The sequence below is a fragment of the Taudactylus pleione genome, unplaced genomic scaffold, assembly GCF_031769625.1.
Source record: "Taudactylus pleione unplaced genomic scaffold, aTauple2 ptg000497l, whole genome shotgun sequence".
In the NCBI taxonomy this organism is placed as follows: Eukaryota; Metazoa; Chordata; class Amphibia; order Anura; family Myobatrachidae; genus Taudactylus; species Taudactylus pleione.
The window spans coordinates 3,142,766-3,157,085 of record NW_028284899.1 but is presented as its reverse complement, the minus strand read 5'-3'; the positions used below and the strand labels follow the sequence as shown (position 1 = coordinate 3,157,085).

General features: G+C 57.5%; 1 protein-coding gene across 1 annotated transcript in view; it reads right to left on the bottom strand.

Annotated features, from left to right (window-relative positions):
* Positions 1 to 14,320, bottom strand: part of LOC148502448 (uncharacterized) — a 93,087-nt gene that overhangs the window by 57,480 nt on the left and 21,287 nt on the right. The gene's annotated exons all lie outside the window — the stretch shown is intronic.

Here is a 14,320-nt window from a genome sequence, read left to right as displayed (position 1 = left end):
GATAGGAGCCACCATGCTTCTGAATAGATGCTCCGCCCCAGGGACTGTGGATATTGGCTAAGAAGCATCTATGCCATATAGAATTCCTTTCATGCTCTAAATTGTCACTGGCTAAACCAACTTAAAAGGATGCCAAGTAGTGGCTTTGAGGCTTATTTCCTAACTCCAGCAAGAACAGAAAGACTCCTAGGTGTATTTTTACTAAAGTGTGGGTTTTCAGAAGTGGAGTTGTTGCCCATAGCAACCAGATTCTAGCTATTATCTTCTAGAAGGTGTTCGATAAAACGAGAGGTATGGTAAAACTCGTTAACTCTCTTTCTTTGAAGTCCATAGGTCCACAGTGAGACATTGGGGTATAGGTGGGACCTAAAGGACCGGACACCAACAGCAAAGCTTTTCAATCCCAGGATGCTCCGGTCCTTCCCCCTATAACCGACCCACAGCCTGAGGGCACTTCAGTTTTGTTAACAAGCCCAAGGCAGGAGCAGGATAGGATAGAAGGAAGACTGGTACACTGAGGAATCACACTCACACAGAGAAGGAAATAAGTGACCAGGAGAAGAAACCCATAGAAGCTAGGAGCGTCAGGGCAGATGCCCTGTGAACACTATGGACTTCTAAGAAAGAGAGTGAATTTACCATAACTGTCCTTTTCTTCTTCAGGGTCCATAGGGTTCCAGAAGGAGACACTGAGGATGTCCAAAAGCAGTTGTTCAAGGACAGGAATGCTACTGAACTGATATGAGAACCCTATGCCCGCCAGGAAGCATCCTGATGGGCAAATGTATCAAAGGCATATAACCTAAGAAAGGTGTGGACAGAAGATCAGGTGGCCACCTTGCATAGCTGTTCAGCTAAGGCGCCACGCTGGGCTGCCCACGAGAGACCCACAGAGTGAGTAGAATGAGCAGATACTGAAGCCGATACAGGAAGGCCAGTCTGCGTGTAAAGATGCCCATCCACTTGTAGATGCAGGGACGACTGCAAGATTACGACATCGTAATCACGCCCTCGTCTTCCGCGGGGTGAAGTGCATAAACTGAACGTTCAGACGTTCAGTGTATGCACATCAATCATCCACGAACATGGGCAACGTGATGACAGTCGTCAGGTTGACCGTCTTGTTCGGGTGATGATTGATGTCGGAAACGACCAGCAGACTCGCTGTTCGTTTCAGACATTTAAATGCCCGATTTGCAGCCGATACCTGAGTGATTGCATGATTACGATGTCCTAATCGTGCAATCGCTCAGTATTTAATGGCAAGTGGATGGGCACCTTAAGCCTGTGAGATAGTCATGCGAATCCATCTGGCCTTAGTCTGTTTGTTAGCTGGCCATCCCGTCTTGTGGAATTCATATAGGACAAAGAGGGAGTAATTTCCTGATGGAAGTAGTGTGGTCCACATAGATCTTCAGAGCATGGACATCCAACGAGGCCTCACCTTCTGTGAGGTCTGGTGAATTAAATGCCGGAACCACAATTTCCTCATTCAGGTGGAAGTGATTAACCACCTTGGAAGGAACCTGGGCATGTACGAAGAACAGCCCTGTCCTGATGAAATATTAAAAAGGGGGAGAGACATAAAAGCGCCCCTAAATCCGAAAACCCAACGGGCAGATGCTATAGCCAGAAGAAACAGAGTCTTCGCATTGAGCCACTTGACATCCACTGATTCCAGGGGTTCGAATGGAGGTTCCTGAAGTGCTTGGAGCACCACTGCCAAATCCCATGGAGCCACAGGAGGGACAAAGGGAGATTGTATACGTAGAACACCTTGCATGAAGCTGTGAACATCCGGTATAGTAGCAATTCTGCGCTGAAACCAGATAGACAAAGCAGAGACAAGCACTATCAGAGATGGTGGAGGCCTAGATCCAGTCCAGCCTGAAGAAAGGCAAGAATTCGAGAAACTTTAAAGACTTGTGAGTCATAGTTTCTTGGAGTATGCCAATGGAAATATGTGTGCCATATTCTGTGGTAAATCCTGGCTGAGGCCGGTTTATGTGCGGTGAGCATGGTCTGGACCACAGAGCTGGAGAAACCCTTAGCCGTTAGGAGGGATGTCTCAAGAGCCAAGCCATTAAAGACAGACGGTCTCTGACTGGATGTAGACATGGACCCTGAGACAACAAGTCTACTCATAGAGGAACTTAAAGAGGAATGTCTATGGAGAGCCTTTGAAGATCGGAGTACAAATAATGTCTGGGCCAAGCAGGAGATATGAACAGGACTGTGCTCCCCTCCTGTCTGAACTTTTGAAGCACTCATGGAAGTAGGAATATTTTAGGGAAGATATGTCATATGCTAAATCGAAGTTCCATTTCACCGCCAATGCGTCTTTGAAGGCCGCGTCAGAGTCCTTTGTTCTGGCTCCATATATTGGAAGTTTGCTGTTGTGTCTTGAGGCCATGAGATCCACTTCCCATTTGTCCACTAGAAGCTGAAAGACTTCTGGATGTACAGACCATTCTCCTACATGCACGTCGTGATGGCAGAGGAAATCCGCTTCCCAATTGAGAATCCCCAGGATGAACACTACGGAGATGGCTGGGAGACTGCGTTTGCCCATGTGAGAATGCGGAACATTTCAGCCATTGCTGAACGGAATGGGTACGGAATGCCAGTGGTCAGAATCCCGTAGACGGTATCCTATCCCTGTCGACACCTGTCAGTCACTATCCAACCCTTCCCCCCTTCGCTGCCTAAACCTAATCTCATCCCAAGTGCCTAACACCAACCCTCCTCCTAACCCCAGTACTTACCATCAGAATGCCGGCGCCGGGATTCTGACAGGTGGCAGGATTCCGGTGCTGGCATTCTAAGCGCCGACACCCCGACCGTCGGTATTATGACAACATCCTGTTTCATTTTATGATTACAGAGCCTTTTATGCCTCTCTTTTTCAGTATGGAATTCTTAACTGTATGCAGTTTAAGAAAACATTGAAAAAATAAGTTATAACAATAAAAGATCAGATCTATGAAAATGCAGTTTTAAATAATAATAGTCTCCACTACTACACTGCTGTACTCTCATCTAATTCCCATCTACCTGGTCTCCCAGCTCTGTCCTCACTACTCCTTCCTTATACACCCATCTGACCTACTGCACTGTACTCACTACTCCTTCCCTGCACTCTCATTTGATTACCCTCTGCCTGCTCTGCCAGCACTGTCCTCACTACTCCTTCCCTACACTATCACCTGACTCCCATCTGCCTGGTCTCCCAGCACTGTCCCCACTACTCCTTCAATGCACTCTCACCCGACTCCCCTCTGCCTGGTCTCCCAGCACTGTCCCCACTACTCCTTCCCTGCACTCTCACCTGACTCCCCTCTGCCTGGTCTCCCGTCACTGTCTCCACTACTCCTTCCCTGTACTCTCACCTGACACCCCTCTGCCTGATCTCCCAGTACTGTCCCCACTACTCCTTCCCTGCACTCTCACCTGACTCCCCTCTACCTGCTCTCCCAGCACCATCCCCACTACTCCTTCCCTGCACTCTCACCTGACTCCCCTCTGCCTGGTCTCCCAGCACGGTTGCTGCTATATCTTATGTGGCTAAAGGACCTCTGTGGCGTATCCACCACGTGACCGCTCCTGCTTTACCATCCACGTGGGCATAGAGGGGGTATAAATATTTGTGGCGAGCGCAGCTAGCCACTGTGCCAGAAGCGTGGCGAGCGTAGCGAGCCCGCGAGGGGACACTTTTGGTACCCCGTTAGATTCCCCGCCCCTCCCCCTTTCAGGCCGGGTCACGTGGGTTTGATGTCACAAGTCCATCAGCGCTGTATAGTCTATACCGAACCCTACCAGCACTGTCACCACTACCCCTTCCCTGCACTCTCACCTGATTCCCCTCTGCCTGGTCTCCCATCACTGTCCCCACTACTCCTTCCCTGCGCTCTCACCTGACTCCCCTCTATCTGGTCTCCCAGCTCTGTCCCCACTACTCCTTCCCTGTACTCTCAACTGACTCCCCTCTGCCTGGTCTCCCAGCACTGTCCCCTCTACTCCTTCCCTGCACTCTCACCTGACTCCCCTCTGCCTGGTCTCCCAGCACTGTCCTCACTGCTCATTCCCTGCACTCTCACCTGATTCCCCTCTGCCTGGTCTCCCAGCACTGTCCCCACTACTCCTTCCCTGCGCTCTCACCTGACTCCCCTCTATCTGGTCTCCCAGCTCTGTCCCCACTACTCCTTCCCTGTACTCTCAGCTGACTCCCCTCTGCCTGGTCTCCCAGCACTGTCCCCTCTACTCCTTCCCTGCACTCTCACCTGACTCCCCTCTGCCTGGTCTCCCAGCACTGTCCCCACTGCTCCTTCCCTGCACTCTCACCTGACTTTCCTCTGCCTGCTCTCCCAGCACTGTCCCCACTACTCCTTCCCTGCACTCTCACCTGACTCCCCTCTGCCTGGTCTCCCAGCACTGTCCCCACTACTCCTTCCCTACACTCTCATTTGACTCCCCTCTACCTGGTCTCCCAGCACTATCCCCACTACTTCCCTGCACCCTCACCTGACTCCCCTCTGCCTGGTCTCCCAACACTGTCCGCACTACTCCTTCCCTGCACTCTCACCTGACTCCCCTCTGCCTGCTCTCCCAGCACTGTCCTAACTACTCCTTCCCTGCACTCTCATTTGACTCCCCTCTACCTGGTCTCCCAGCACTGTCCCCACTACTCCTTCCCTGCACCCTCACTTGACTCTCCTCTGCCTGGTCTCTCAGCACTGTCCCCACTACTCCTTCCCTGCACCCTCACCTGACTCTCCTCTGCCTGCACTCCCAGCACTGTCCCCACTACTACTTCCCTGCACTCTCACCTGACTCCCCTCTGCCTGCTCTCCCAGCACTGTCCCCACTACTCCTTCCCTGCACTCTCATTTGACTCCCCTCTACCTGGTCTCCAAGCACTGTCCCCACTACTTCCCTGCACCCTCACCTGACTCCTCTCTGCCTGGTCTCCCAACACTGTCCCCACTACTCCTTCCCTGCACTCTCACCTGACTCTCCTCTGCCTGCTCTCCCAGCACTGTCCCCACTACTTCCCTGCACTCTCATTTGACCCCCCTCTACCTGGTCTCCCAGCACTGTCCCCACTACTCCTTCCCTGCACCCTCACTTGACTCTCCTCTGCCTGGTCTCTCAGCACTGTCCCCACTACTCCTTCCCTGCACCCTCAACTGACTCTCCTCTGCCTGCTCTCCCAGCACTGTCCCCAATACTACTTCCCTGCACTCTCACCTGACTCCCCTCTGCCTGATCTCCCAGCACTGTCCCCACTACTCCTTCCCTGCACTCTCATTTGACTCCCCTCTACCTGGTCTCCCAGCACTGTCCCCACTACTCCTTCCCTGTACCCTCACCTGACTCCCCTCTGCCTGGTCTCCCAGCACTGCCCCCACTACTCCTTCCCTGCACTCTCACCTGAGTCCCCTCTGCCTGCTCTTCCAGCACTGTCCCCACTACTCCTTCCCTGCACTCTCACCTGACCCCCCTCTGCCTGGTCTCCCATCACTGTCCCCACTACTCCTTCCCTGCACTCTCACCTGACTCCCCTCTGCCAGGTCTCCCAGCACTGTCCCCACTACTCCTTCCCTGCACTGTCACCTGACTCCCCTCTGCCTGCTCTCCCAGCACTGTCCTCACTACTCCTTCCCTGCACTCTCATTTGACTCCCCTCTACCTGGTCTCCCAGCACTGTCCCCATTACTCCTTCCCTGCACCCTCACCTGGCTCTCCTCTGCCTGGTCTCCCAGCACTGTCCCCACTACTCCTTCCCTGCACCCTCACCTGACTCTCCTCTGCCTGGTCTGCCAGCACTGTGCCCACTACTCCTTCGCTGCACTCTCACCTGACTCCCCTCTGCCTGGTCTCCCAGCACTGTCCCCACTACTCCATCCCTGCACTGTCACCTGGCTCCCCACTGCCTGGTCTCCCAGCACTGTCCACACTACTCCTTCCCTGCACTATCACCTGACTCCCCTCTGCCTGGTCTCCCAGCACTGTCCCCACTACTCCTTCCTGCACTCTCACCTGACTCCCCTCTGCTTGCTCTCCCAGCACTGTCCCCACTACTCCTTCCCTGCACTGTCACCTGACTCCCCTCTGCCTGGTCTCCCAGCACTGACCCCACTACTCCTTCCCTGCACTCTCACCTGACTCCCCTCTGCCTGGTCTCCCAGCACTGTCCCCACTACTCCTATCCCTGCACTCTCACCTGACTCCCCTTTGCCTGCTATCCCAGCACTGTCCCCACTACTCCTTCCCTGCACTCTCACCTGACTCTCCTCTGCCTGGTCTCCCAGCACTGTCCCCACTACTCCTTCCCTGCACCCTCACCTGACTCCCTTCTTCCTGGTCTCCCAGCACTGTCCCCACTACTCCTTCCCTGCACTCTCACCTGAGTCCCCTCTGCCTGGTCTCCCAGCACTGTCCCCACTACTCCTTCCCTGCACTCTCACCTGACTCCCCTCTGCCTGGTCTCCCAGCACTGTCCCCACTACTCCTTCCCTGCACTCTCACCTGACTCCCCTCTGCCTGGTCTCCCAGCACTGTCCTCACTGCTCCTTCCCGGCACTCTCACCTGATTCCCCTCTGCCTGGTCTCCCAGCACTGTCCCCACTACTCCTTTCCTGCGCTCTCACCTGACTCCCCTCTATCTGGTCTCCCAGCTCTGTCCCCACTACTCCTTCCCTGTACTCTCAGCTGACTCCCCTCTGCCTGGTCTCCCAGCACTGTCCCCTCTACTCCTTCCCTGCACTCTCACCTGACTCCCCTCTGCCTGGTCTCCCAGCACTGTCCCCACTGCTCCTTCCCTGAACTCTCACCTGACTCCCCTCTGCCTGGTCTCCCAGCACTGCCCCCACTACTCCTTCCCTGCAAACTCACCTGAGTCCCCTCTGCCTGGTCTCCCAGCACTGTCCCCACTACTCCTTCCCTGCACTCTCACCTGACTCCCCTCTGCCTGGTCTCCCAGCACTGTCCCCACTACTCCTTCCCTGCACTCTCACCTGACTCCCCTCTGCCTGGTCTCCCAGCACTGTCCTCACTGCTCCTTCCCGGCACTCTCACCTGACTCCCCTCTGCCTGGTCTCCCAGCACTGTCCTCACTGCTCCTTCCCGGCACTCTCACCTGATTCCCCTCTGCCTGGTCTCCCAGCACTGTCCCCACTACTCCTTCCCTGCACTGTCACCTGACTCCCCTCTGCCTGCTCTCCCAGCACTGTCCTCACTACTCCTTCCCTGCACTCTCATTTGACTCCCCTCTACCTGGTCTCCCAGCACTGTCCCCATTACTCCTTCCCTGCACCCTCACCTGGCTCTCCTCTGCCTGGTCTCCCAGCACTGTCCCCACTACTCCTTCCCTGCACCCTCACCTGACTCTCCTCTGCCTGGTCTGCCAGCACTGTCCCCACTACTCCTTCCCTGCACTCTCACCTGACTCCCCTCTGCCTGGTCTCCCAGCACTGTCCCCACTACTCCATCCCTGCACTGTCACCTGGCTCCCAACTGCCTGGTCTCCCAGCACTGTCCACACTACTCCTTCCCTGCACTCTCACCTGACTCCCCTCTGCCTGGTCTCCCAGCACTGTCCCCACTACTCCTTCCTGCACTCTCACCTGACTCCCCTCTGCTTGCTCTCCCAGCACTGTCCCCACTACTCCTTCCCTGCACTGTCACCTGACTCCCCTCTGCCTGGTCTCCCAGCACTGTCCCCACTACTCCTTCCCTGCACTCTCACCTGACTCCCCTCTGCCTGGTCTCCCAGCACAGTCCCCACTACTCCTTCCCTGCACTTTCACCTGAGTCCCCTCTGCCTGGTCTCCCAGCACTGACCCCACTACTCCTTCCCTGCACTCTCACCTGACTCCCCTCTGCCTGGTCTCCCAGCACTGTCCCCACTACTCCTATCCCTGCACTCTCACCTGACTCCCCTTTGCCTGCTATCCCAGCACTGTCCCCACTACTCCTTCCCTGCACTCTCACCTGACTCTCCTCTGCCTGGTCTCCCAGCACTGTCCCCACTACTCCTTCCCTGCACCCTCACCTGACTCCCTTCTTCCTGGTCTCCCAGCACTGTCCCCACTACTCCTTCCCTGCACTCTCACCTGAGTCCCCTCTGCCTGGTCTCCCAGCACTGTCCCCACTACTCCTTCCCTGCACTCTCACCTGACTCCCCTCTGCCTGGTCTCCCAGCACTGTCCCCACTACTCCTTCCCTGCACTCTCACCTGACTCCCCTCTGCCTGGTCTCCCAGCACTGTCCTCACTGCTCCTTCCCGGCACTCTCACCTGATTCCCCTCTGCCTGGTCTCCCAGCACTGTCCCCACTACTCCTTTCCTGCGCTCTCACCTGACTCCCCTCTATCTGGTCTCCCAGCTCTGTCCCCACTACTCCTTCCCTGTACTCTCAGCTGACTCCCCTCTGCCTGGTCTCCCAGCACTGTCCCCTCTACTCCTTCCCTGCACTCTCACCTGACTCCCCTCTGCCTGGTCTCCCAGCACTGCCCCCACTACTCCTTCCCTGAACTCTCACCTGAGTCCCCTCTGCCTGGTCTCCCAGCACTGTCCTAACTACTCCTTCCCTGCACTCTCATTTGACTCCCCTCTACCTGGTCTCCCAGCACTGTCCCCACTACTCCTTCCCTGCACCCTCACTTGACTCTCCTCTGCCTGGTCTCTCAGCACTGTCCCCACTATTCCTTCCCTGCACCCTCACCTGACTCTCCTCTGCCTGCACTCCCAGCACTGTCCCCACTACTACTTCCCTGCACTCTCACCTGACTCCCCTCTGCCTGCTCTCCCAGCACTGTCCCCACTACTCCTTCCCTGCACTCTCATTTGACTCCCCTCTACCTGGTCTCCAAGCACTGTCCCCACTACTTCCCTGCACCCTCACCTGACTCCCCTCTGCCTGGTCTCCCAACACTGTCCCCACTACTCCTTCCCTGCACTCTCACCTGACTCTCCTCTGCCTGCTCTCCCAGCACTGTCCCCACTACTTCCCTGCACTCTCATTTGACCCCCCTCTACCTGGTCTCCCAGCACTGTCCCCACTACTCCTTCCCTGCACCCTCACTTGACTCTCCTCTGCCTGGTCTCTCAGCACTGTCCCCACTACTCCTTCCCTGCACCCTCAACTGACTCTCCTCTGCCTGCTCTCCCAGCACTGTCCCCACTACTACTTCCCTGCACTCTCACCTGACTCCCCTCTGCCTGCTCTCCCAGCACTGTCCCCACTACTCCTTCCCTGCACTCTCATTTGACTCCCCTCTACCTGGTCTCCCAGCACTGTCCCCACTACTCCTTCCCTGTACCCTCACCTGACTCCCCTCTGCCTGGTCTCCCAGCACTGCCCCCACTACTCCTTCCCTGCACTCTCACCTGACTCCCCTCTGCCTGGTCTCCCAGCACTGTCCCCACTACTCCTTCCCTGCACTCTCACCTGACTCCCCTCTGCCTGGTCTCCCAGCACTGTCCTCACTGCTCCTTCCCGGCACTCTCACCTGATTCCCCTCTGCCTGGTCTCCCAGCACTGTCCCCACTACTCCTTTCCTGCGCTCTCACCTGACTCCCCTCTATCTGGTCTCCCAGCTCTGTCCCCACTACTCCTTCCCTGTACTCTCAGCTAACTCCCCTCTGCCTGGTCTCCCAGCACTGTCCCCTCTACTCCTTCCCTGCACTCTCACCTGACTCCCCTCTGCCTGGTCTCCCAGCACTGTCCCCACTGCTCCTTCCCTGAACTCTCACCTGACTCCCCTCTGCCTGGTCTCCCAGCACTGCCCCCACTACTCCTTCCCTGCACTCTCACCTGAGTCCCCTCTGCCTGGTCTCCCAGCACTGTCCCCACTACTCCTTCCCTGTACTCTCACCTGACTCCCCTCTGCCTGCTCTCCCAGCACTGTCCCCACTACTCCTTCCCTGCACTCTCACCTGACTCCCCTCTGCCTGGTCTCCCAGCACTGTCCCCACTACTCCTTCCCTACACTCTCATTTGACTCCCCTCTACCTGGTCTCCCAGCACTATCCCCACTACTTCCCTGCACCCTCACCTGACTCCCCTCTGCCTGGTCTCCCAACACTGTCCCCACTACTCCTTCCCTGCACTCTCACCTGACTCCCCTCTGCCTGCTCTCCCAGCACTGTCCTAACTACTCCTTCCCTGCACTCTCATTTGACTCCCCTCTACCTGGTCTCCCAGCACTGTCCCCACTACTCCTTCCCTGCACCCTCACTTGACTCTCCTCTGCCTGGTCTCTCAGCACTGTCCCCACTATTCCTTCCCTGCACCCTAACCTGACTCTCCTCTGCCTGCACTCCCAGCACTGTCCCCACTACTACTTCCCTGCACTCTCACCTGACTCCCCTCTGCCTGCTCTCCCAGCACTGTCCCCACTACTCCTTCCCTGCACTCTCATTTGACTCCCCTCTACCTGGTCTCCAAGCACTGTCCCCACTACTTCCCTGCACCCTCACCTGACTCCCCTCTGCCTGGTCTCCCAACACTGTCCCCACTACTCCTTCCCTGCACTCTCACCTGACTCTCCTCTGCCTGCTCTCCCAGCACTGTCCCCACTACTTCCCTGCACTCTCATTTGACCCCCCTCTACCTGGTCTCCCAGCACTGTCCCCACTACTCCTTCCCTGCACCCTCACTTGACTCTCCTCTGCCTGGTCTCTCAGCACTGTCCCCACTACTCCTTCCCTGCACCCTCAACTGACTCTCCTCTGCCTGCTCTCCCAGCACTGTCCCCACTACTACTTCCCTGCACTCTCAACTGACTCCCCTCTGCCTGCTCTCCCAGCACTGTCCCCACTACTCCTTCCCTGCACTCTCATTTGACTCCCCTCTACCTGGTCTCCCAGAACTGTCCCCACTACTCCTTCCCTGTACCCTCACCTGACTCCCCTCTGCCTGGTCTCCCAGCACTGCCCCCACTACTCCTTCCCTGCACTCTCACCTGAGTCCCCTCTGCCTGCTCTTCCAGCACTGTCCCCACTACTCCTTCCCTGCACTCTCACCTGACCCCCCTCTGCCTGGTCTCCCATCACTGTCCCCACTACTCCTTCCCTGCACTCTCACCTGACTCCCCTGTGCCAGGTCTCCCAGCACTGTCCCCACTACTCCTTCCCTGCACTGTCACCTGACTCCCCTCTGCCTGCTCTCCCAGCACTGTCCTCACTACTCCTTCCCTGCACTCTCATTTGACTCCCCTCTAAATGGTCTCCCAGCACTGTCCCCATTACTCCTTCCCTGCACCCTCACCTGGCTCTCCTCTGCCTGGTCTCCCAGCACTGTCCCCACTACTCCTTCCCTGCACCCTCACCTGACTCTCCTCTGCCTGGTCTGCCAGCACTGTCCCCACTACTCCTTCCCTGCAGTCTCACCTGACTCCCCTCTGCCTGGTCTCCCAGCACTGTCCCCACTACTCCTTCCCTGCACTGTCACCTGGCTCCCCTCTGCCTGGTCTCCCAGCACTGTCCCCACTACTCCTTCCCTGCACTCTCACCTGACTCCCCTCTGCTTGCTCTCCCAGCACTGTCCCCACTACTCCTTCCTGCACTGTCACCTGACTCCCCTCTGCTTGCTCTCCCAGCACTGTCCCCACTACTCCTTCCCTGCACTGTCACCTGACTCCCCTCTGCCTGGTCTCCCAGCACTGTCCCCACTACTCCTTCCCTGCACTCTCACCTGACTCCCCTCTGCCTGGTCTCCCAGCACAGTCCCCACTACTCCTTCCCTGCACTTTCACCTGACTCCCCTCTGCCTGGTCTCCCAGCACTGACCCCACTACTCCTTCCCTGCACTCTCACCTGACTCCCCTTTGCCTGCTATCCCAGCACTGTCCCCACTACTCCTATCCCTGCACTCTCACCTGACTCCCCTTTGCCTGCTATCCCAGCACTGTCCCCACTACTCCTTCCCTGCACTCTCACCTGACTCTCCTCTGCCTGGTCTCCCAGCACTGTCCCCACTACTCCTTCCCTGCACTCTCTCCTGAGTCCTCTCTGCTTGGTCTCCCAGCACTGTCCTTACTACTCCTTCCTTGCACTCTCACCTGAGTCCCCTCTGCCTGGTCTCCCAGCACTGTCCACACTACTCCTTCCTGCACTCTCACCTGACTCCCCTCTGCCTGGTCTCCCAGCACTGTCCCCACTACTCCTTCCTGCACTCTCACCTGACTCCCCTCTGCTTGCTCTCCCAGCACTGTCCCCACTACTCCTTCCCTGCACTGTCACCTGACTCCCCTCTGCCTGGTCTCCCAGCACTGTCCCCACTGCTCCTTCCCTGCACTCTCACCTGACTCCCCTTTGCCTGCTCTCCCAGCACTGTCCCCACTACTCCTTCCCTGCACTCTCACCTGACTCCCCTCTGCCTGGTCTCCCAGCACTGTCCCCACTACTCCTTCCCTGCACCCTCACCTGACTCCCCTCTGCCTGGTCTCCCAGCACTGTCCCCACTACTCCTTCCCTGCACTCTCACCTGAGTCCCCTCTGCCTGGTCTCCCAGCACTTTCCCCACTACTCCTTCCCTGCACTCTCACCTGACTCCCCTCTGCCTGGTCTCCCAGCACTGTCCCCACTACTCCTTCCCTGCACTTTCACCTGAGTCCCCTCTGCCTGGTCTCCCAGCACTGACCCCACTACTCCTTCCCTGCACTCTCACCTGACTCCCCTCTGCCTGGTCTCCCAGCACTGTCCCCACTACTCCTATCCCTGCACTCTCACCTGACTCCCCTTTGCCTGCTATCCCAGCACTGTCCCCACTACTCCTTCCCTGCACTCTCACCTGACTCTCCTCTGCCTGGTCTCCCAGCACTGTCCCCACTACTCCTTCCCTGCACCCTCAACTGACTCCCTTCTTCCTGGTCTCCCAGCACTGTCCCCACTACTCCTTCCCTGCACTCTCACCTGAGTCCCCTCTGCCTGGTCTCCCAGCACTGTCCCCACTACTCCTTCCCTGCACTCTCACCTGACTCCCCTCTGCCTGGTCTCCCAGCACTGTCCCCACTACTCCTTCCCTGCACTCTCACCTGAGTCCTCTCTGCTTGGTCTCCCAGCACTGTCCTTACTACTCCATCCTTGCACTCTCACCTGAGTCCCCTCTGCCTGGTCTCCCAGCACTGTCCCCACTACTCCTTCCCTGCACTCTCACCTGACTCCCCTCTGCCTGGTCTCCCATCACTGTCCCCACTTCTCCTTCCCAGCACTCTCACCTGACTCCCCTCTGCCAGGTCTCCCAGCACTGTCCCCACTACTCCTTCCCTGCTATGTCACTTGACTCCCCTCTGCCTGCTCTCCCAGCACTGTCCTCACTACTCCTTCCCTGCACTCTCATTTGACTCCCCTTTACCTGGTCTCCCAGCACTGTCCCCATTACTCCTTCCCTGCACCCTCACCTGACTCTCCTCTGCCTGGTCTCCCAGCACTGTCCCCAGTACTCCTTCCCTGCACCCTCACCTGACTCTCCTCTGCCTGGTCTGCCAGCACTGTCCCCACTACTCCTTCCCTGCACTCTCACCTGAGTCCCCTCTGCCTGGTCTCCCAGCACTGTCCCCACTACTCCTTCCCTGCACTGTCACCTGGCTCCCCTCTGCCTGGTCTCCCAGCACTGACCACACTACTCCTTCCCTGCACTCTCACCTGACTCCCCTCTGCCTGGTCTTCCAGCACTGTCCCCATTACTCCTTCCTGCACTCTCACCTGACTCCCCTCTGCTTGCTCTCCCAGCACTGTCCCCACTACTCCTTCCCTGCACTGTCACCTGACTCCCCTCTGCCTGGTCTCCCAGCACTGTCCCCACTACTCCTTCCCTGCACCCTCACCTGACTCCCCTCTGCCTGGTCTCCCAGCACTGTCCCCACTACTCCTTCCCTGCACTCTCACCTGACTCCCCTCTGCCTGGTCTCCCAGCACTGTCCCCACTACTCCTTCCCTGCACCCTCACCTGACTCCCCTCTGCCTGGTCTCCCAGCACTGTCCCCACTACTCCTTCCCTGCACCCTCACCTGACTCCCCTCTGCCTGGTCTCCCAGCACTGTCCCCACTACTCCTTCCCTGCACTCTCACCTGAGTCCCCTCTGCCTGGTCTCCCAGCACTGTCCCCACTACTCCTTCCCTGCACTTTCACCTGAGTCCCCTCTGCCTGGTCTCCCAGCACTGACCCCACTACTCCTTCCCTGCACTCTCACCTGACTCCCCTCTGCCTGGTCTCCCAGCACTGTCCCCACTACTCCTATCCCTGCACTCTCACCTGACTCCCCTTTGCCTGCTATCCCAGCACTGTCCCCACTACTCCTTCCCTGCACTCTCAC